General features: G+C 38.3%; 1 protein-coding gene across 3 annotated transcripts in view; it reads left to right on the top strand.

Annotated features, from left to right (window-relative positions):
* LOC122570748 (neuroligin-4, X-linked-like) overlaps positions 1 to 25,724 on the top strand; it is a 223,234-nt gene that overhangs the window by 86,375 nt on the left and 111,135 nt on the right. For 2 of the 3 annotated variants that reach the window (XM_043733546.1, XM_043733544.1), the window contains exon 2: positions 15,870 to 15,943. The exons of the other annotated variant lie outside the window; for it this stretch is intronic. The gene's annotated coding sequence lies outside the window, so the exon portion shown is untranslated. The remainder of the gene's footprint in view (positions 1 to 15,869; positions 15,944 to 25,724) is intronic. 3 annotated transcript variants of the gene reach the window in all.

Genomic DNA, 25,724 nt, shown 5'->3' with positions numbered 1-25,724 from the left:
AAATTATTAATTAATCTTCCTTTTAGTATTTCTTTAAATAGAAACCATCTTCTTCTAATTTGTTTAATCTACATATTTCATTGTTTACTTCTTAATCTCGATACATCGATCCCAATTATGTGGAAGAAAGGCTCTAGGCAGACAATCATTTCCGATAAAAAAATTATCAACTTTTTGAAATTATATCGTATCGTCGTCGGGAATGAGCGTATGTTGGAAATTTCAGCTTTCTAACTGGCCGGGAAGTGAGTGAAATTCCGCTTACAAAATTCCATCCAAATAGACAGACAAACAGCGGGATAAACTGAACGAAACTCGTTAATAAAAATGACGCTATATTAAGGTATATTTGAAAAACACATAATTTCAAGTAACAGGCCGTTAAACAATTTTCGAAAGAGCGTGAGAATTTTCCAGACCAACTTGTCAATACACTCTGTTCTTACTAAGCAAAGTCGACAAACATATTAAGACTATAACTCGCGGACTTTTTTCGATCCGTAAAATCGTCGGAACGATTACGAACGACGCTGTACCGGTGACACGGAACGATATTAAATTTACAGAATGTTCGACGTCGTCGTTATAACAGGCTAGATTTACGTCGTTGCAGCGCGCCACATTTACGTCGAAATAAAATGTCACCCGGAAAACGTAACTCGTCCGACGCGACACCGTAACGTACAAGCGTTTTTTCTTTCCCTTTGTTTAGTCTGCTCTTTTATTTCCGTTACCCTTTTACTTCCTTTTTTCTATCCTTTTCTTTGTGTTTCTTTTTTTCTCATTTATTACTGCAGAACTTTTAATAGTCAGTCGGACGAACGATAATTTATCTCGATGCGTAAAATACGCGATACAACCGCGATAACTAATTATGAGTTATTAACCGCCAAGTAATATCGTTAGCAGAATCGTGAAGGTAGAAAAGTTGGCCAGCTATTGTTCGTGAAATATAATTGACTCAGAAACTGCATTACTCCGCAATATTTAATTCCTTCCTGTGTATATTGTATTTCGTTACGTCGATATAATTCGGGTCACTGATTCCTTTCAACCTTCCTGTTACTTTTTACCTCTTTTTCTTTCCTTTCTTGATCGTCTATTTCGTAGAGAAGTAGAAATAGTTTTTGGAATATGTGTATGTACGTCGAATTTAAATAAAAAGTGAGAGAATTTGTCCAACGTCGATAGGCAGAGTATTTCTCAATCAAAGTCCGAGCAGTGAAATAACATGCATCGAGGATTTACGTAAAGCGAACATTATCAAAGGAACGTAGGTAAAGTGAGCCACAGGTCGAGGAAAAAGAAGTTGTATAATTTGAAAAGAGGATAGCTGCTCGTTCGGTCTCTTCAAACTTTATAAAATTGCAAAATTTAGATGGAAGAACAGCAACGAAAGTTGAGCAAGAAGAAATGATTAGATTGTCCGAAAAGTTTCTTTCGTTTTATTAGAAAATAATAGACGCATAATGTTTTTTCTTTTGTATTAATTTATTGAATTATGCACCAACATGATAATAGAAATATAGCGAAATGGATCATACGTAATTCAATCAAATAATATAAAACAGAAATTCTTGTTCATCTTTTGTTCGGAATTTTGAGTGGCCGTCCGTTTATGGCACGGACAGGCCCATTTCCTTTTTTAGAAAATTCCGAATTGCATGTTCTCCCCGACCTGTAAACCTAACGACTCCGAGGTCAGGTAAAAAAATCCTGGAAAGGACCAGCCGAAAGGGCACGATGGACAGACGAAAGTCAACGGCTGGTAAGGAGAATCAGCAACGTAGAAGGTCATCAACAGACATCGTACCGTACGGATGAAAGACTTCACTGCCAACAAGATCTTACCGCCGCCGTGCATCACATCACACGTTACGTTTATACAACAAGTTCAACACAGTGCTGGATTACTCTAACACTCGATATATTAAACCTCCTCTACCTTGAGTCGATCGGTTTGACCTGACCGGTTGCTCATTAGTCGATCATTCGCAGCATCTATTATCACCTTATGAAACAAAAAAAACTTTTAGGACAATCTAATATACATTAGGTATGTAATATCGAAAAAAGGGGGGTTATACGCTTGGTCTATTATACCAAGCGAAAATTCAAAGTCGATTTTCTCGAAAACAAAGCCTCAAACGAAAAATTTTTATTCTATATTTTCGACTTCTTTCTTCGCGTAGAATCACCTCCTTTCCGCTTGTACCATCAGTTACCAACCACCCTGTATATTTAAGTTCGAGTTTCTCGGGATAGTATAAGTTGTAAATTTAAAGTATAAACTAAGAATCGTAAGAGTGCTGGGGAAGAGAGAAAGAGAGAGAGAGTGTAAGTAAGAGTGTATGCCTTGGTGACGTCAAAGCTAAATGAGTAAAGGAGTGGGAGAAGGATGCGAGGGTCGAGGGTCAGCATTTTTTGACCTAAGAAGACAGAAGTTGGGAACCGAGTGTTAGAGTAAGACGTACGAAGATATTGTAGTGAGTTTTTGTATTGGGTATTGCTTGCACGGATAAAACTAAACTTAACTACAAATAAACCGTCCTTTCTTGTCCTTGCTCTAGGCTATTTTGATACTACAGGTATATGCTGCGTTTACGCGATGTTGGTCCTTTAAACGACTTTCGAAAATTTCTCATTCGAAATATCCTTAACGAAATTAATTGTGCTATTACTGAGGATGGCGATCGTATTTAACAAGGAAAATCATCAACTTTTGTAACTCGAAACGCGAGATGTCGCGGCTTCAAACTCAAGTCGATTGCCGGAAACTGTTACAAGTCGGTGACTTTCTCGTTAAACGAACTGTAACCAAGATCGCCTGTAACCGTATCTCAAATACCAATCTTAGTTGCGAAACTGGATCTTCGCTTTGAAATCCCAACATCGAGAAAAACATATTCTCTCGCCGTTCAACTTACACACAAGCTTATTTACACTGCGAACGTTTCCGTAATTAATTTTCTGTGCCGTGAGTCGCGTATTACCAGTCATAAACTCGCGACCTATCCAAACTATCTAGCCCACGTTTCGAGGAAAACGCTTTTCCCACCCTTTCTCGACGCGAGATTCGTTAATCATCCCCTTGGCTCTCTCGGTGAATCCACCGTAAGGAAGCTGAGTATATCGAGGACTAATCGATAATTCGCAGCGGTTGGGGCGTTCCGTGACGATCCTTCAAAAGTTTCGTGCACGAAATTGAGAAATTAAACCGACAGGATAGCGAGAACCGAGGGATAGGGTTTATAAGCGGGCCACGGGGGTTGGATGTTCCGGCGAAGAAGCCACGACATCTCCGGATGCGAAGTCGGTAATTTATTTCGTATCGCGGCATCTGAATCGCAAATTGTCCGGGCTTATGTGGTCCTCGTTAATTCCATTAAACAAATTAGATTTTTTTTTATCATATAACTTCAAAGTAGTAATTGAGTTAATCGAAAACCAGAGTGATCCTGCTCCATTTCCTGGAAATTTGTTAATGTCAGTGATAGTGGAGATAATTTTTGTGTCTGATTTTTCAAAGATCAAAGAATTTCATTCTTCGATAGAATTGAACAAATATCTTTGATAACTTTGATAAACTTGACGATTTTGTCAAATAACGAGGCATTCTCTAACGGATAAAAGGGAGTTTGTTAACAAATTTGGAATCTACTTGACGAAAATTAGAAATTGTAGAATATTTCTTGCTCTTGCGGGAAATGACAAAAATTGACAGGGATCGTCTTTTATACGAAACCTTCGATTATCGCATGAAATATTTTTTAATATAGCGGGGATGAATCTCAAACGACTTAGCTTATGAATTTCAGAATAACAATTAAAATAAATTTCAGAATAAATTTAATTAATGAATTTGACGTAGAATCGTGTCGTTAATTCGAAAAGACGATATTGTTCTCGAATGAATTATATCTGACGATGATAAAGTTAAACGTATAGAAATTTTTAATCATCTAATTATTCGATTATCAGTTTCTAATAAATGAAATTAATTTATATCCTCGCGAATCAAATTCGGTATTATTAAATTCCGTATATAATCGATATCATTGATCTCAACTTTATCGAAGAGAGTAATTGATAATTTCAGCAACAAGATTTGCACAGAATTTTTAATGAAGGAAAACAAAACAAAATAGTAAACAATAGACGGAGTACGTGATCGGGAGATGAAGCGGTAAGTGATATTTAACAGAAAAATCGGCTTTATGTTGGATTTTAATAACGTTGGAATCATTGAGAAAGGTTAATTAGCATGAAGTGAATTTTCGACCTTTGATTAAACTTTGGATCGTGCTTCGCTTCTTTTGACGTAATCTGCGTGGTCTTTTGTTGGTACTTTTTGAAGTTAGAATAGCGCGAGGTAATAAAGAGGAGCGTATTGTCGAACCAATGTGACTATAATATAAGACGAATTTAGAAGTTTTAATTATGGCTTAAGATACTTATTAATCTTATCAAAAAATTGTATGCAAATTTACTTGAGGATTATAGGAGAGATTTTGAGTTCTTAATTACGGCTTGAATCACTGTATGCTACTTCATGAAGCGAATAGTATGACGTTTAATTAAAAAGTAGACGCGACCAAAAAGTAAATAGACCGAGTTTTCATTTTTCATTAAGCCACGTAGCTCGCGCAAAATAGACAAAACTTAGTAACCCTTCTACAACGATCGACATATTGTAAAATCTTAAAGTAAGAATATTAATTTTTATTCGATCTGGTTGTTTCTAAAAATAAAGTATACCGTTGTTACGTTACACGCGTTAATGACAAACTAGCAATTGTTCAGTTGTTGATTCAAAAAATTATTTACGTGGCAGCTGGCCAATTAACTCGAAGTTTAACGTTGCGAAAATAAATGCGAATCGGCGAAAATTTATCGTTACTGTTTTATACAGCCGTGTAATCACCGCGATAATTACATTATAATTGCACGGAAAGTCGGTCGCGTATTTCGTTAAAAAATAAACCGTGCAATTTCCATTCCATGAACTAATTTTCGGTTGTTTCGAGCACGACCGTGATGAAATTTTGTTTATAGATTATCGTTCTATTCTTTTGTAAGCGTTATTCGAAAAACCACTCTCGCAATAACAAGCAACGTATTATATTACGATTCGGTATGTTACACCAATATGCTACACGTGCTGGTTGCTTATTGAAAAGATGTGTACTTTAAAGTTTGGCAGTTATGTAGATACTACGGTTATTACGTCTAGGAAGAGGATTATGAGATATTCAAAACTTGAAAAGACACTTATCCCTTCAGCATCCTCAGTTATGACTCCTGTTATATTGTTACTTACAATTAGCTTCAACTCGCTGTACAATGAAAAATTATTGTCGTTTCAAAACATTTACGGTACGACGGTTATCAGAAAATGGCGAAAGTATCTTTTCTTATACAGGGAGTAATTACGATACTTTGAAAAAATCGTAAAATTCCAAAGGCGAAGGATTAAAATCCCTAACCGAGGTATTACAAAACAAAATTAAATTCATAACCAAAGAAAACATCGTAGTTAATTTTGAACAAATTTCAATCTGGAAGAAAATTAAATTTTCTTGCTTGCAGATTAAATCCAAGTGTAAAGCGGAACTCCATTTATCATTCGCGAAATATATAATCAATTTGTAAAATCATTCTAAAACCTTGCGTGTTACATATAAAAAAAAACCCGTCGTTTCGACTCATTTCCTTCGAAAAAAAAATTCACTAAAATGATTAGCAAATCGAAGCATGAGCGAAATCGAACGAAACATATTTGTAATACAGCGAAAAACGAAACAAGAGATTTCGTAAACCGCGTTCTTGAAATATTTACCGAAACGTGGCCGCAATTGCGCTAGTTCCAACAGAAAGTTCCATTGTGGTTCCAGTGCAAATTTACTTTTAACGGGAGGGTTACAGCTGCCGGATGGACAGACAACTTTTAACGACATGGTTATCGCCATTATTGGTTACATATTGGCCGTTAAACCCGATCAGTTATAAAGCAGATTGAACTGGTGCCAGTATTTTGACGCTTGCTAATCCCTCCGCCGCATTTCGAATAATTTAAGCGCTTAAGAGACGCGAGTTCGTTGTATCGCGCCGTTTCAACGCCATTTCGACCGTCGACCCGCCCTTTCAACTCGAACCAGAATTACGTGATGCGTGTACACTCGCGGGAAACTCTGGTCCCTTTTCCGGTCCCTGGCAATTCAACGCTAGGCGCCATTCAATCTCGAAACGTTTGCGTTTCGCACTACGGGGCGCGACGTTTCGTTAAATGTCTCAACGTCTTTCTGTATGCTTGCAGCTTTTTCTATTTCCTTTTGGCAAAGTACGGAAAAGGGGATGAAAAGTTGAGAAAGTTCGTGTTAATGAGAAATAATTGGAAAAATGTTGTTCCGCGATGTTTTCCTTCCAAGAAATTTAATTAAAATACGTTGCTCGAGAATCGTAATTCGTGAATTTTTAAGTAATACGCATTTGACTTGGACAGTTTATTTCGCAAATGTTTCGAGAATATAGAATATTTCGCAAATATTATGGCGTTTCGTATTTCTCGACAAATTATATTCCCATTTGGAGTTTTCTCAATTTGCCAGGTTTTATAGCGGACAGGAAAGTCAAACACGAGTAGAAATTAACTGCACTAACGATTTATGCGAATAACGAACGAATTTTGTTTGACACAAAAATAGTAAGAAGTACGAGACGAAGATTAAACGGCGAAGTATCGAGAGGAAAATACGCGAACGATTGTATTTGACTCTGAAATCCGTCAAAATCAACCGAAGCAACGAAGCAGAAGGGAAATTCGATTTGAATTTGGCCAAGTTTAGATTCGCTTGGCCTAACCTGCGATAACGAGGTCGTCGAATCTGAAAGGCACGTGAAACGATCTATACTTTCGATGGAAAATCGATATGCTTGTGAAACAGCCGGCCCAAGAGAACTCTCGAGTTTATAATACAGGCTGTTTCAGCCGTTACAAGTGCCGGTTAACGAGTTCTCCGTTAAGAAACGTTTTGCTCCTTCCTTTGTTGCAAAGAAATCGTACAGCCTTCGTTTCTTTCAAGGACGTGATAAAAATATTCGATTTTAACGTGCTTTACTTTTACCGCGGTTGAAATTCTGTAATATACGAAATATACAGGGTGGTTGGTAAATGGTGGTACAAGCGGAAAGTGGGTGATTCTACGCGAAAAAAGAAGTCGAAAATATAGAACAAAAATTTTTCGTTTGAGGCTTTGTTTTCGAGAAAATCGACTTTGAATTTTAGCTCGGTACGCGTGCACTTTATCACGTCTCGTTATAACGTGCAACGCGATATCATAAGTAGACTATGAATATTTATGCAATTATAGGTTTAGACGTGCAAAAATGTAGAAAATGCGTATAATACGAAAAAATATGTAAAATATTCCAAATTTAGTACGCCATTTGGTGGATAAAACGAACATTACCGGTCAGAATTTTTACAATTTATACCGCTAGAGATTTGTTCGAGGCGTTTCATTTATTTTGTAATCTTTTTTTATCCTTTCCTCGGTTATTTAATTCATTTTATCATTTGTTTTTAAGCACTCGCCATTCTCGTTTACCCGTAAGAAGTCCACACCCGTTTTAGCTGAGTAATACACGTGATTTGTCGCTGGAAATACGATAAACCGAGCTTAACTGGTCGATTCGATGTTCGAGCGGAAATTTCGCGAAGCCACGTTCGGTTACATTAACTTCGATAAAGGGTTGCGCGTAATTTTTACAGAAAATTTTTATGAAAATTTCCAAGTTGCCTGAAAGTTAAACACCAGCCTCTTGATTTTTTTCATTACAACTTGGGGTGAAGTCTTGCCTGAAACTAAACCACTCCACCGTACCCCGACCAGTTACCAACGGCAGTTCAACATTTTTCGAACTTTCTTCCCTGGCCGTACTCGCGTCGCTTTATTATATTATCTGCTTAACGCTTGTTCTTGTACATTGCACGATAAACACGTCATCTTTGTTTCGTTTATCGTTCGCGAGGCCTAAGGTTCTGCACGATAGGTAACTGTATATACATAAGTGTCATATATATGTTTATTTATTTATTTAGAAATTTATGGGAAATTGAAAGGTGCAAAAATATAAAAGTCCTCGTTCCGATATATTTATACCTTTTAGTAATTTTGATATTTATAATGTTTAGGCTACTACACTTCTCGGTTCACCCAACAACGAAAATGCTAATTTCGGCGATATTTTAAGTCGCCAAACCCCTCTTTTTCATTCTAACATGACTTTTAGCGAGGTAACCGAGCAACGCCTATAATGTCTGGCCTAAACGAGAGCGAGGAATTCGCGTTCCTTTTCAAAAGGACTCTTTCTTCTGGATTATGGCGTCACTCCTTAAAGAAAGAAAGAGGGGAAGTGAGCAAAAGGAAGGAAGAGTCGGCACTAAGAACGACGTGGTCGCTCCATAGTTGAACGAGATCCGCAAAAGGAACCGCATTCATCAAGATTCTTTTCTCCGTTGGTTATGTGGGAACGGCTGAACAAAAGCCTGGAAAATATTAATTTAATGCCAGGACGAAAATTATGCGTCGTAGTAAATCAACCTCTTCCCTGTTCTTTTGTCCAAAAAGTACCGCTCCTGGATGCGTGGTCTTCTTCTGTTACCGGTCAACCAGGTGACCGTCGATGGAATTTCTGTTCGACTTTCGCACAAGCAACGAACGAACCGCGAAATTGAATGCCAACAGACTATTGTCCACGGCCAGGGAGGAAGAAATATTTTTAGAGACATCAAAGAGTTTGAGAGCGTTAAACGAAATGTAGATTCAGAAACGTTTGCGAGTGAGAAACGATTATTCTGAAACAAATGCGGTTTCTTTGAGCGTCGAATAATTTCTTCGAACTTTGCTTAGAAATGAGACGGAAGCATCGAAATTGAATCGAAGTGGAGTTTATGACTCGCAGACTCGTTCGATGAAGCCAACGAACCTCGTTCCTCGATACATTTAATTTGTGTAGGAGAATCGTCGAGCGATATTTGGTGGTAAATAAAAGAAAAACAAGTGAAAAGGAAGTCTTGTCGTTGTCTAGCCCCAAGTCTCGTCTGCCCTCGTTAAATGGCACAAAAGATAGCATTCCGTTTCTGATTTATAATACTTCCACGGCATAATTTCAATTCGTTTGCAATAAAACACGGCCGAACTTTTTAACCCTGGCATTCAACGGCTGAAACGCGGCGTTCAATTCAAAACGGAACAAAAGAGAAACGTGTTTATAAATTTTCCAACGAGACGCGTTAGCCCGTACAATATGCCTGTTCCTCTTGCTTTCGGATCGACACTTTTGTTTCCCCTGATTTAAACCAGTTCGAACGGACCTTGTAAAACCGACCTTTAAAATTCATTATACTCTTTTATTCAAGCGTTTCTTTATACCAGACTTAAGTACTGGTTGAGATTGAAAATTACAGAACCAACGTGTTCTCCGCATTCATGCGACTTACGCTTATAAAATATTCTGCGCGCGTAAATCAAGCAAGTTTTCATTTTCCAATTAAAGTTGGACGACTCACGCGGAACCATATGGAAGACTTACATCCTATTCGCGCGAGAATATGAAAATTGTCGACGAAAGTTCTGCCATTTCTACATTTGCAGCTTCTTAAGAATACCTTGCAGAAGTCAAATTTTCGCATCGAGATCAGAAGGAGCCGGGAACTTGGCAGTTATCGTTAGAAGCGCGACATCCAGGTGAAACTGTGTACGTGCCAAGCATACTCACGAACTTCTGGCAAAGTCGAATCGGCCAAATTAACTCGTTACCAAACCATGACATAATAAAATCTATTCCGAACCGTCATCTCTCTGGTATCGTATAAAACATCTTGATTAAAATCAAAATTGATACTGTTGAAAATGGCAACGTGAGTTCGCGCTCGCCAACCATACGCAGATGCGTTAGTTACAACAAATAGTAACTGGAACATAGTTCTAGATATAATCGATAGGTTTAAGATATTCTTTTGTTTTTATTCCTAGTCCATGCGAGAAAGCGCAATAAAGGTTTTTCGGCTCAGAACGGTGTGATAGATTTATCCAAAGGATAAAATAATAGCTATTGTGATCCTACCTCTAAATACAGAAATAACAACAGATAGCAAGGAATAAAGGGAATGAGCAAATATTCCATTTCCTAGTGATACTTGAGTTGACAATTGTGGATCTTAATTGCCGGAATAAAAGTAAAGCGACATTAAGGTTGCACTTGGAATTCATATTAAAATAGTTTTAGATTTATTTAATGAACGATTCCCAGGATCTTCGTCGATATACATTTGCACGCGTCTCAGCACTCTCTTTGTCTCATCATCGTCCATACCAGACGGAATTTTGGATCTTAATAGCCGAAATAATGGTACAGGAACACTAAATTTACACTTAGAATTTATATTATAATAGCCATATATTTATTTGATAAATGATTTCGAAGATATTCATCGATACACACATAGTTCCACACACTCATATTCACATGCGTGTGTCACTACTACGCGGTCGATCTAGTCTAGCACACAAAATTATACATATCTCAGTAACACTGATTCAAATCGACGTCGAAATCAGAGTAATCCTTCTCTTTCTCAGAGAGTCAGGAAAGAAATACGATCGTGCGTCACCGAAAAGTGTTATCGAGGAAAAATGGCGAGAAACCAAACTAACGATCATCATGGCTTTATCCTCTGGTCTATCCCTATTGGCTTATTCTGCACTACTTCAACGATTGCATGACTCGGATACTTCAAGCAGATCGTATCAAGTATCGATATATCGAGTCGGTCTTTATCCCGAGGATGGATGTTTGTTCTTTGTCCATATCGAAGAAACTAGAATCGTTGGAAAGATCTGAGAAAAATTGTGTGGTAACGAGAAAAGTGGAGTCGAAGAGCGATTAAGATGCTTTTAGGGAGATTTAGTGATCAAGATGCAAGGGACACGTTGTTGAGGGGGTGAAAATTTAAGAAAATTCCAAGCTAAGGTCACCGGAAACATTATGCAGGAAGAGAAGCAGTGGAACAATCGTAAATGAGAAGAACTTTCGAGATAAAAATGTTTCCGAAGATACTCGAGGGATGTAAAGTAGGCGATTAAGATATGGGATTTTGTGTATCCGCTAATAAAGTTGAAATTTCCAAGAAACTTAACGAGAAAATTGCTTGAAATTATATTTTCAGTAGTGTTACAGCCCGGAAGAATGTCAAGACTGTAAAGATAAAACGTGTTTCAAACGTTACTCTATAATTTACAAACTTAATTATGAAACAAAGGGAAGAGGATGGAATACGATAAAAATTTGAATAAATTTTCTATAAGTAGAAAATAGTGAAACCAAGAGGTGTTTTAGATATCCCGAATATGAAAACAGTGGAGTTACGAGGCAACGAAAGGAAGTCTGCATAAAACCAATGTTTAAATACATCCAGTTACGCGATAAAAGAATAAATACTGAATGATCTGAAAATTTAAATTAACTACTATTAATATTAATATTAAATGTAATTTAAAAATATTTAAAACACTAAATCGCTATTACTATTAATATCAGATTACTTTCAATATGTTAGTATTGAATAACTAATAATCTTGAATTGGAATCAATTAGTAATTTTCAAATGATGGAATTTCTATGCTATTCCATAAGTCTCTGTGAATAAAATAGTCACACGAAACATTTCTTGGTAAAAAAAAAAAAAGATTACGCTTGTAGAACTCACCAGCGAACGAAAATTCTAATTAAGTCTCTGGAACTGGGTTAAGGTGCTAAGGTTTTTCTTTGCCATTTTATGCAACTATAACACAAACTTCGCAATTTCTCGTATCTTCTAACTTTAATTACAAAATAGATCTTGGCAACCGGCTGCCGCCGGTCCCTGCAAACTTATAAACTCGCCTAACTCGATAATTACATAAGTTTCAACATTCATTACGCAACTTTTAACGTGTACCTTTGTGTTTCATAATGTTATCAAATTTGTCGGTAATTTAATTACGCGATATCTGCTACAATTTTGTGGCGCGTTAGCGTGCGTCAACGTTGTTGTTTAACAATGTCCCGTCCACATTCAAAAACATATACATCCACGACGAGATGGAACTAGGAAACGTTAAATATTCGTGCTACGCTCGAGTGTAAAGATAACTTGCGCCGACGGTACAACCTTTTACTATTGTTTTTAACTTTTATACCGTAAATATCACGTTACTTTCGTAATTATAATTCAACTTGAAAAAACTCTTCTGTTTTTCCTTCGTTGGTTCGATACGACGCGACACCCGCGGCGAACTATTCGCAATCAAATTCTTAATTGGTTTCACTCGCTATGAATTAATTATGAAATGCAGTGTACGTGCTGCAATACTCGTTAACGAGCTATTTCGTACGCTAATAACGAACTACGAGCCGTCGAAGTGGTCGCGAATTAAATTCGAAAACGGGTTAAGGAATTACGATACAAACTAATCCCGATGGAGATGTTCTCCGATGCAAACTTCCAACAACACCGATCGAAATACAAAATACGTTAGCACTTGACGTGGTATTCGACAAATATTAGGCTGTCGGATGTTACCGTATGTTGAAAGTATCGCATATGGCGCTAGTCACATTTCCATAATGGGAATGGCGATAGAGGTTGTGGCAGAAGAACCAACGATTAATCATATCACACAGCTGGAAAATGTCGGATAACTTTGATCCCCTTTGAATACGCCTGATTTACCGCCGCGGATGATACGTGTCGATACATTTCGGCCGCGTTATCACTTGCTGCAATTTATAGCGAGATGCGTGGCAAAAAGATGAGAAAGTGGAACATACGATTCTAAACAATTACTTGATTAATTTTATAAAATATTTTGCTACGTGTTACATAGAAATTTCCTAATTTATCTGTTTGAGATCAGGAAGCGAAATCATATAATAGAATTATACGATTCAATTCTATTAAAGTATGTACGTAATGTAATTTATATACTGTTTCGACAACATATAAAAGATATATTATTAGAATACTAGATAATACAGTAATATATTACAAAGCTGTTACGTGTATCAGAAATCTACAATATTACAATAATCAAAGATTAAACAAAATTTCTATAATTTAAGAAAGTGTTTTTTTTTTTTTTTTTTATCGTTCACGTACATTCGCATTATAACGTGAGATATAATACAAGAACGTCAGATATGTATAGGTGTAGCAATTCTTAGCTATTGTACAACGATTTCAGATGTAATTTGCTAATCTAACCATACACCATCCAATTCTACATGCTCGATCGCGTAATTCCTCTATGCCACTTGCCAGACTACATATCATTCCTGTTCTTCTCATCTGACTGCGGACGTATCCTGTTCTACTATGCCGACGAGATATACCAGCATTATTCTACTCGTTTGACTATATAAGATTATGATGCTATTTATCTAACTAAACACGATCCTCTCTCTGCTTGGCCCGCCACGTAACGTCTTCGTACTACTTGCCTGGCTGCGTATATCCATGCCGTCGTCTGATCAAATACCGCGCATAATCTACTTGTCTGACCACATACTAGCTGTAACACGCTAGTTTGGTTACACACTGTATATAATCTAGTTGTTTGGTCGTACGCCGAAATACGGTACTTGTTTCAAAGTTTCGTGCACCTCTGGTTGCTTGTTCGACCGTGCACACACCTGTTCTATTCGATTCTAAAGTTCTCTGTCGCGCCATAAACGTTTCTGTTCTACACGTCTTGCCACATACAATTCTGTACCGCTTACCTGACCGCGTACGCTCCTGTAAACGACTTACCAAATATTAGTTTCAAGTAAACTTTTTATTAAATCTGATCGGTGTTACATTCTAACATTCTCTGTTTCCCGCGTCTTTTGTTTAAATTATCGTTATAAAATTAGCTGATAGTTTTACACGGATTTTATCAAATTCGGAATAAACGTATTTCAAATGAAATATCTTGTACCTCGATAGAAAGAAGAAGGATATTTATTTTCAACCGTAACAGAGTATTTAACGCTGGATAAGGTTTCAGAAATGGCACGTAATTCAGCTTTCTTTTCGTAATCTAAATAAAAACTGATAAGTGCCGACTTCATTTCACCGCAACATTACTTTATCATTATCCTAAATACACCGCACGTTCCATTTGTTCGTACTTGCCTACCCATACATCGTTCAACTGTATCTCGCGATAACTCAGGCTCGTACGTCAAGCGGCTGACAAGATATCGCCTCGTACTACTTGCCTGACAAAACGTAATTCATTACTATTTTACAAGGATAAAATCTAACATTATCGTTACCTTCAAATAGAATTTTAAACATAATATACGCTCGTATTGCGCGTCGTAACTTCTTTTACTTTCAATTTTTAATTGCACGCGCGCCTCTCGTAATACGCGAAGCGTAAAACGCAAAACGTAAGGAAGTTTGGATAAATACGAAATAGTCGGTGGGGCTTGGTTACGTGGACATACAGGCGGCATGCAATGGCGAGGCTGACGTGCTTCTGAAAATTATAAATTCCAGCTCATATTTTATTGCGCGAGGGATGAAAAGTCGTGCAGACGCATCTGGCGTGAACGGTCGGGTCCGTAGTGGCAAAAGGCATAATTTGTCGGACGACAAGGGCGGTGCGCGTCGGGTCGGTGAAATTTTTAATTCCTTGCGAGGAAACGCGGAGAAAAGCCGGGGCTCGTTTGTTGCCAGGCAATTACTCCTGTGCAATACGGCATAATGGATGCGTGGAGACGTAGAAAAACGACTAGACAGAAAGAACAGTTACGCTACCGCTCCACAGTATCTCGACATTTGCTTGTTTCTCGTAAGATGTACTTTAATTACCAGATTACGAACGAATCGAACTACGATACTTTCGTCGTTTACGACCATCATATCTACGATGGCTGACGAAAGTATTCGAATACTTCTCGCAGAAGACTTTTATGCATACCTTTGTTCATAAATATTAGTGCTGCCTTCTCGCGTAGGAAACTTGAATATTTTTCTTGTATCAAAAGAGAGAACACGATGATATTTTTCCACGAATTTCGCGAAAGAGGGTTAACAAATCTGATTTAACAAAATTAAGCCAGCGCACCGTACGGAGCTTAGAGTTTAAGGAAGAAATGAACTTATGGAACAGGATTTTACGCTGCAAAGCGGTGCAAGTGGCTGGGAGTTAAAAAATTAATTTTTTCCCTGGTAGGATTAAAGCAAATGTCTACGCCTTTCGTTGGATAAAATCTTGATCTTTTTTTCCTTTCCATACAAAGGTTCTTTTTTAATATTTGCGTTGTTTCAGCAACTCTTTGCCCGTTTCTCGTTCCCGACACGGGTTTCCGTAATTATTTCGACCAATACATTTTCATTTGACGGGACGCTAGCCGCAAATTGAGCAGCTGATTCGTCACGGCAGCTTTAATGAAAACACATTTCGCATATTTCAAATTTTCTATGTAAATATTTTTCGGCTATCGATTGAAGACCACGCGGACAATTTATGACAAGTTCGTTCTCGTTGATTTTCTGACTCTTGTGTCGCTTGTTAATTAAAACGAACGTATAAAATAATAATTCGTATAAAATAATCGAAACTGTATGAACATTAACATAGATATACACGTAACAGATAATGCTAGTAATATTTTTTTAAATGTTCGATTTAAATATAAACGATAACGACGCATATTTGATCTGGAAATCAAACTGAAAGTTATTTTGTACGTGAAATTCAAACACAAATGAAATATTTGTTAATAAAATATGGTAGTAAATATTTTTTAAAGATATGTTTGTCGGTTTATTGCAGAAATAGCGAGTAAAATTCCAAGAGAAACGAAGATAGCAAAAGAAAAGGGGGATTTATCGTGCGTTTCCAACCTGGTAAGTTTCAATGCCAGCCATATATCATTCTACAATAGCAAAATAACATTTTTCGATACAATACGTTAACACTGCTAACAAAATGAAAAATTCAAAACATTATCTGCATCTACCTTTTTCCTTTCTGTCTGCTTAAAACTTCTCTGTAACGTTCCAAAGTATTACATAGAACTTGAAAGAAGTTATGAAAAAATTGTCGCGCTCGTACATCACCCTATTCTATCTATTGTTTCGCTAACAAAAGTTTTCCTACGTTGACACGTGGGATTCCATTACATTTCCCTCGAAACGTATCCAACGTGAGAAAGGAACAATCCTGCATGATGTACGACGAGAATATTCCGATTTCGAGTGTTACATACGCGACCAAGGAAAACTCGTGTCTCGTTTCACATCTGCGACCCTCGAATTTCACCGAAATTCTCACACCGATGTCTCCGAGCCTCGAAACAACCTTCTATCGTCCGTTGTTCGTCGACGACTCGATTACGACGCGATAAAAGTGGACTAGCCGAGGAAAATTTACGCCATCGCGTCGCTATTAAGAAGCTGTCGAAGTTAATAGCGGCAATTCGTTTTTGGCTACAGTCGACTCGCAACTTTCTCGTTCACTTCCTTCTACCCCTCGCTTCCCTTTGACTTTAACTCCGCCAGAAACCAGCCAGTTACCGTAACAGCTTCTCTCGAGAAGTCGGACGACACACTTGCCTTTTCCACTTGCCGCCACTCTGACTGCTTCAACTGCTGAAATACTCTCGTCGTAGTTCCTCGGGTGCAGGACAAATACGACTGAATGATATTGTTTACGCTTGAGCATAGTTAATTTTTCGTCGATTACGGAAGCATAGAATTCTGGAGAATACTCGAATGCGTAAAAAGTGATTTTTTCAGTAATTCTTGCAGAATGAATACGAATAACGAATACATAATCCTGTTAACGAACGAGTATATTTGATTTTTTAATGGTTAAAGAAGGAGTGAAATGTCAATTATATTTCATGACTATACGCTAAGAACGAAGACCAGAGTTATATTTAAAGCCTTCTCCAAGCTATGGTTGACTTTAATTGTAAATTCTCTCTGTCAACAATTATTTATTCTTCCTTTATCCCTTGCACTATCCTTACACCACGTTATCGTAGTATTAACACGTTGTTTGTTTCAATAGTTACACCTTCAATAGTTTATTCAACTATTTTTGAAAGATTTACATCTTCGAAACTAACAGATTGTTTGCACTTTCAATTTTGCTTATATCGAAATCCGCCTCATTCATATTCAACAACGCAATTGATAAGTAAAATTTGTCACCCAATAGACGACGATTAAATAATTTAACGAAAGGTTCGAAAGTGATTCGCGTCGCGTGGATGTGAAATTTTCACATAAACTGCGAACAATTTCATCGTGATCCCGATTAATTCGGTCGTTTCTAGATTTCCGGGATTCTCAAGGATGAAGAGACGGGAGGGGCTTGTAATTGAACAGAGTCCAATGCATGTCGGATAGCCAGAATTTTCAGGCGGCCACCTAATTCAACGCGAATCGATGTCTCGAGTTGAAACCGATGCCAGGAGGCCGGCACAATCCAGGAAACGGGTTTCCCTGCATTTCAGACACTCCTACGTGCTTCCCGCTAACAGATTGCCTGTGTTCTCCGAATCGACGTGTTTAGCTTAGGATTATTTAGCTTTGGGATTGAATGCTGATTTGGCGCAATGGTATCGGTGAGCTGTTTCGTTCCAACGAACGTTTCGTGGATGACGCTGTAGCGTATGTGGTCTCGTTTTACGATGAAAGATAAATCGTTTGGACTTGAAATTTAAAGTGACAGGGTACAAATTCTATAGAAATTTTATAGAATAATATACACTGTAAAGATACTATTATCATTGCCAATGTATTTTGTCACCGTATTTCTTCGTTTTCCATTGAAACAATTCTTTACGCAAACTGGTACAATATATTCGTATGCAGTAATCCATCGACACGCAATAATATCGCAACGAATGGAAGCGATATACGATTCGTAAAAAAACGAAATTTTAATTTCTTTATCCGTAGATAACGATCGTTCTACAGGAAATTGGAAAGCAGCATCGGCGTTATCCAATTTTTGGAAGTTTAAACGTTTCCAATGGCAAGAGTGATCTCCTTTAATAGCACCAGAGGGAAATTGCACGTGCTCGTCCCCGTTGAAAATTTCGAGCGCAGCAAAGTGTAATACAATGCGCGTGTTAAAATGAACGCTCACGTTCCGTATAAATCCGGCCAATTTTTCCCAGGATCGCGCACGCAATAAACATTGATCAGGCTCGTTCTTTAGCCCGTGACGCTATAAAATACCGTGAAAACGAATACGAAAATCGGTCGTTCGAACGATCGTCGTTTTGCATTTTCCTTTCGAAAGCCTATGCTTTAAGATTCGCACGTGCTGTGGAAACACTTGTGTCTTTTGGCAGATTTTCCCCTTTCAAGAATTCAATATTTGCTAGATATAACAGTAGAAAGGACATTGTTCGAATAAAATCCAATGGTACAAAAATTCAACGTGATGTTGATGGACGATGTCGTTGCATTTTCCTGTGCAACGACCCGAAAAACCTTCCTAATTTCTTCAAACAGACGAAACTTTAAGATGAAACGTTAGGACCGGAAAAATACTGAAAAAGAACACTCGTTAAACGGATGAAAGAGTGATGAGGCCAAAACAGAAGCAATCGTAAAGTCGTCAACGTGAAATAGGAAATGCTCTTTCTCCATCGATCTGCATAAAATGGAATTTCAGTTGCGTGTTATTGAAACGAACGAACGAACAACTGTGATCGGCGCAGGTTATTCAGAAGTTTATACGTCTCGATGGCATTGTATCTGGCATCTATTATTTCGAACCGGCACCGATAGGCCATGCCAAAGTGGCCTGGCAGCATTGAAAGATCAACACACGTTATTATGTATCATGTACACGTATTATGTATATGTAGTCCTTACGGCTAACTCGCACAGGGTCGTGCTACTAGCTGGCTACGAGGTAACTTCGGTTTTCTCCAGTTGGCGATCAGCTCCGGCCACTGTACCAGGACTCTTACAATTCCCAGCTAGAACAACACGATGCATACAGAGGAGGGAAACTACTTTATGCGGAACTCGAGGTACGCGGGGAAATTGCATTTATAGCGGAGCACCGAGGAACTGCACGTATGCCTCTGTTGTGGACAGTTGTTGTAATTGTTTGATTTATATGAAAATTGGAAACACAGCATGAGCTGACCTCTCCGGTGACTGACGTAGTAAGTCTGGGTTTGTTGTATGCTGATTCTACTTAAGGGAATCTCGATGACTGTCCGATTTAGTTGAATTTAATTCTGTACTATTGTCGATTTTCTTGAAAAGAATTGCGAATGACAAAATTTTATTCACAAAGTACGATCATCTTAGAAATCGTTTAAAGAAAGATGAAAGAAGGAAAGACTCGTTAATTCAATTACGTACCGTTTTATTCGAATTTGATTTCATTAGTATCGCGAAATAAGATTTTAAACGCGGAGAAAATACAAAAAAAGAGGCTACAGAAACCTGTATAGAATTTTTACATAAAGGTTACTAGAATAGAATTTTTTTTTTTTTGTATAGAATTTTCCTAAAAATTTTCTATCCACGCAACGAATATAAAGCGAAATACTATAGAAACTTCAATAAAATTTCCATATAAAGGGATTTTTTTTATATTTCATATTCTCTTCGTGGTTGTTTCCCCGTTGAAACTATTTTATCTGGAATTAGTATTGGAAATAGTATTATCGAAATCAATAACGTCAATGTCAATATGACGTTAGAATGGTGAACGTTGAGAAACACGAGCGATACAACTACTCGGCTTACGGCCGACGAAAACGCGGCATTTCGACCATGCGCGGTTTTCAAGCCAGCAAATCATTGCGGGGAAACGTAGGACAGTGTGCAATTACATCAAGCTTTAGTGAACTAACCCATGGTTGCCCGGACGATTGGAAATCCCCGGGTCAGGTACGTGGCGTCGACCACCTACGTACTATTAGGTGCTCACCTAGCTGGATCGTGCACACGCGATTTAGCCAGACGTTGTAGATAAATTTCTGCAGACGCCTGCCCATTCCCCCCGACCCTTAATCCTCCGATTACACGATCAAATCGGCAGCAACATAAAAAGTAAGAGCCTCTTGTTCGCTTTTAATGAGTTAGCCCGAAAGAACGATCGCTTTCCGATTTTTCCGAGATTTCCTTGCAAGCACACCATTGCGAACAAAATATAACTGCGTTTTATTTACACGGTTTTGTTTCATTGGCAGCAACGTTGTTCTTTTTATAAATTAATTCACTGTGTATCACGGGAGGGGCACGCGCATGTTGTCATACATAGCGACGTAAATTTCAAACCTTAAACGTTATCATACGGAACGTGGTTTGAAATATTTGTCTTGTATAAAAAGATTTAGAGATTGAGCCGGAAGGCATATCGTTATACCGTTGGACCGAGCTACTTGTCGCGTTAAGTTCATGGTACGCGTATTGATTAATTTATATCGTCTAGAGACATCCTGCTTTAAACTAAGAACTTCTAATCTCAATGGAAGCCTGTAACACAGCTGAAGATAATTCCTGTAATTAATCTTCTTACGTGGGATTTGCTTCAAGATGCAACAAATAATTTATAAATAATATTCGGAATTTCTATAGGGGGAAAGTCAAAAATACGCGTATTGTTTCGCGTATCTAAACGCAGACTTTTAATATCATTTAAAAAATATACAATATAAATGTACATATAATAGACATTACAATATAATAGACATACAGACAGGAGATCGACTCTCAAACGAAAGAAGAATTTTTTTAAAAGCTTCGTCTATACGACCCGAACCCGAAAAGCTGCCCTGTTGCAGGAAAAAGAAGAAAATATCTTTCACGATAAGCACCAACGATGTATGTATGTATACCGAATAAACACAAAGACAAGCCAACTGCGATTTTTTCCAAGCGTGATATCAACTTGCCGGACAATCGTACCGTACGAGGCAGCGTTTCCAGACGGCGGACGTCGACAATAAGCACACGCGCGCAACGGTATAAAAACGCGATTAACCCCGGGTCGAGCCGTAATCGCGAGTCATAAATAAAATCGCATCACGCGTAATATCTGCTCGTACGAATCGCTGGCCGTGACTAATGTCCTGCCTCGTTAGATGCAAAGCCGGCTCGTTTGCGGATTACTGGCGTCTTTTGTGTTGGCACGAATCGGCCAGCGCCGTAACCAAAGGGAGAACTAAAAAAAAAAAAAAAGAAAAAAGAAAAAGAAAGAAAAAAAGAAAATGGGGCGAAACGAAGGAAGGAAGAGAACACTCCGTTAACCTAAGTCTACATCCTTCAGCGTGGCAATAAAGACGGCTAAGCGAATAACGGAACAGAAGCCACGAGAACATTTCGCAGGGAACCTTAGCCAACGTTTGCCGGATGCTAGAATGCCAAAGGACCTTGGAATGCGTACAAACTGCTTGGATAAGGAGAGCACACGTTGGTGCTGGTGTCATAGAAGCTTCTCTTTGAGCTGCTGATGCGTTACCGAGTTCCGTATTGTGAAACTATAACGGAGAAGAACAATAGAAAAGCTTCTCGAAAATAGAAGAAATAGAGAAGCATACGGGTAGCAAAGGCGCTTCCAATTGAAAACTGGGAGAAATGTATCGTGTTTGGTGAATAACTCCGAAATGAAACATCAAACGCGTTGAACGAAACTATCGGTATATGCCGAACCGCCTATTGTATTTTTATTTTTATCCACCATATCTTGCTGTCGAGTATGCACGCTTAAAATAGATATATTTGTACGTTGGATAGATACGAGGTTCCTACGTCTCTGCATCTCGCGCGTTCCGTCATCATCGATGGTGAGACGAATTATTATCTGTATTAGTATCTGTATATCGTATATTCATCGCACTTTGTCTCCGTGTCGCGATTAATTCTCTTACCAAATAAATTCAGTCTCAAGACTAACTATATATAGCGGTGTCGTTGCTTATTCCAAATCGATGAGCAAGGACGCTTGTGTCTGTTCCAAATGAGTTGATCGCTCCCGATATGCCTGCAAATCTCCTAAACCAGTTCCTCGGAACACGAAAACATTCGAAAGCGATCGAAACTCGCAGCTCGCCGAACTAAATCGAAGCCGACGAACAATGTGTCAAAACATCAAACACTCGCCTGGACCGGAACGATAACAATTAACCGTCGTTAATTCCCGCTAACGAGGGACAATATTGGCGAACAGGCGGCTAGAAGTTCGCCGGAGAGTCAATCCAATTAGCGAACGCTGCGATCTCGTCTTGGAGGTCGCGTAGCGACGCAATGCCATGCAACATCCGTCGTATAAATTCGAGCTTCCCACTCGAACGTCGCTCGAGGCCGTGGTAGTTCACCATCGCGTCGTTTTCGCTTGCATCCTGTGCGATTCGCCTCGAGGCAGCGAAGAGTCTCGGAACTTGCATTGTAAACCAAAGGGGAATTGGCCAGGAAGCTCCGAATTTCTGTCTTTAGTCACGTAGTCGAAGGACGATCCGTAGCTTTGTTAAGCAGCCTGTCCTTGGCTCCTGCGAAATCTTCCTCCGAAGCGGATACAAACAATACCTTGTGGGGATTTGTCTCGATTGCCCCCGTAATAGTTCGCTACTATCCTCCGTGATCGTTTATGCGAACCGTTTGGCTTAAATTTGATAGTTTATTTGGTAGTTTATTAGACTGCCTGTTGGCATAGAGTGTTTGGATTCGGATTATAGCATAGTTGGCGTTGTATCGCATTATTATGGAATTATGTAAATTATTATTTATCAAAAGACACAATATATGTGCTTAGTATAGATTCTCGCGTTACAAATTATCCTAAACCAATAATATCATGAGTTTCCAACGATCTGCAAAAGCTGTATCGTATATTTACTGCCTATCGTTTGTTCAGTTTCGTCCGATAATTAATAGAGCAGAATACCGTGAACCAATGTTGCTAAACATTTCTAGCGTGTTTCGAAATTTATCGAACTTAATAAAATTCCTTCTTAATAAATTCTCGCGTTAGAAGTTTTACTATAACCGTCATCCTAATATCATTAGCGAGAGATTCGGTACATCTACGAAACGACGTTTGGGAAAGTCTGATTACAAGCGAACGATTCTCAAGCTTTTGGCTATTGACGAACGGGATTCCACGGGATATTTAAATTTGGTTCTTTGAGTACGTAATTGAAATTTAGCGAATTCACAGACTCAATGAGACCATGAGTGAACCAAGTTCGTTGGCGAATAGTATGACAGTGCGTAAATGATATTAAGTAAAGGAAGTTCCTCCACGAATTTGTACTTTAACTGCGCGATATTAGATAAGAGCAAGTGGAATCTTCATAACTGACGTTTAGTTCGAAGCACTGAATATCTCAGAATGGATATTGAATTTCAGTTCGTTTCAGGCACGTCGGAAACCGTGGAAATCTGATTAGAAGAATTACAGAAACACCCACTCTGTATGCATCTTGAAATAGTAATCGAGGAAACGTGGAAAAGCGGCTTTAACAATTATTAATACACGCGATACGCACGTACGTGTGACACAGCCGAATAAAATTTATTGAAAGAAGAAGACCAGAAAAATACAGATAAATCGAGCACGATCGTTATTTATTGCAGAATGTACATCTTTTAACGGGGGAGAAGATCGTGAAACAATATAAAAAGGAAAAAAAAAGATGAAAATTGCTATTCGCTATAACAGCAGATAGCAAAACGCGTTCGTCGAAGGTATTCGTCATATTCTCGATGGAACTGTTGATTGACGAGGAAAGTCACTTCTGATGGTGAATTTTCTGGGATGCATTTCAATCTATCTGCCTTTTCCGGCTGTCTATTATTCCGAATAGAAGGAATCCTTCAGCGGTAAATGGATGGTATACATAAGTCTCGGTCGAAAGGAAATTCCACGGATGAGAGCGGTTACGTGACTAAAAACTGGCTGTCCGTATGCACGGTATCGAGAAAAAGTTTCCGATAATTTTCCCTATTCCTTGTAGAAGTTACTTTTACAAGCTATTTTTACGACGTGTCTTCCTCTTTATCGAAATCGAGGCCCATCGACGATACGTAATTTTTTAAGTCGGAACTCTTCAGACACGTTTGAATTATTTTATCTGTTAACTAATTTTTATTACAACAGCGTCAGACTATTTTGCCTCGCATTTTTACTAGCGTAAATTAGTTAATAAATGTAAAACTACCTTCCACGTTGATCTTTTCTAAAACAAGAAGCTAGACTAACGAAAAAATTTCATACTGATCAGAGATTAAGTTCATAAGACACGCTTGACTTTACGTGCACTTTAACGACTGATTAACCAACTAAACTAATAAATGTGCTTATTTCCTATAAATATCTTTATAGGAAAAACCTGACCTACAACTTAAGCGGAACGAGTTCAAACGAATATTTCGATGTAGGAATAATCTCGCTTGATTTATATGCGATTTTCTCTGTACGAACAAACAGGAAGATTGAACGTCACTAAGGGTATTCACAGCAAAAGTGGATGCACCTAAGCGAACAGCGTATAGTACGTGCAGAATTAACTGCTAGCTACCGATAACTTCATGCTCGTGCGCATGACTAACGTCATTACACCGTGGATGAGCAACGAAGACGCGATCAAAAGAGATAACGCCCGTAGACCTCGATCCCGGTGGAAGATTTTGTCGTTACGATAAACGCAACCGATGCACAGTCAGCTGGTGCATGAAGCTAATGCTGCATACACGATGTCCCATTTTAGTCCGTAAATAGATGTATACCATCGTTAGAAGCCATTCTACGAGAGGCACGATTATCAAGCGACTGAAATAAAAGCCAGAATTTTTTTAACGCATACGGAAATACGAAAAGCAACTTGGATAATTTAAGATCGCGAAATTATTTAAACTTTCTTAATAAAGAAAAAGGAACAAGTATGTATTCGTTGCGACAAAGCGTAGAACTTGCTCCGTTCTCTTAATGACTAGAATCAAACTTTATAGATGCCTTTTTAACGTCTTGTTTGAGCGATGCACAAAGATAACAATATTTATTCATGTTGAGAATTGTGGATCTTAATTGCCGAAATAAAGGTAAAGGAACACTAAGGTTACACTTAGAATTCGTATTAAGATAGTTTTAGATTTATTTAATGAACGATTCCCAGGATCTTCGTGGATATACATTTGCACGCGTCTCAGCACTTTCTTTGTCTCGCCATCTTCCGTACCACACTGCCAACGGAACAGTTGCATTCTTCTGTTTCACGAGACGCTGTGCACGCACAAATTTCCACACACTCGTATTCGCATACGTGTGTCACTACCACGCGGCCAATCTAGTCTAGCACACGATATTCAATAATACAATTCAATAATAAGAAATCGTACACTCATACCGTGAAATAACCTTTCTGTTAAATGTGGAAGAAATGAAATGGAAGACTATCGATCACCCACATAATCATAGAGCGTCCTATATACAACGAAGAAAGGTAAAGGTATAACGTGGACGATAATCTTAAGGATATCCTCACATCGATCCCGTTCCAACAAAAGACCATCGAATTTCCTAAAATTACGATATTGAAGAGAATTTAGTAATCCATCGAGTATGGAAATAAACGCTAATCACGATAAACAGACGATGCCACTTCAAATGGAATAAATAACAGCAACAAAAATCATTCGCTATATT

Source organism: Bombus pyrosoma, linkage group LG9 (assembly GCF_014825855.1).
Source record: "Bombus pyrosoma isolate SC7728 linkage group LG9, ASM1482585v1, whole genome shotgun sequence".
Classification (NCBI taxonomy): domain Eukaryota; kingdom Metazoa; phylum Arthropoda; class Insecta; order Hymenoptera; family Apidae; genus Bombus; species Bombus pyrosoma.
Note: the sequence above shows the minus strand (reverse complement) of the source record. Positions and strands in the feature narration are given on the sequence as shown.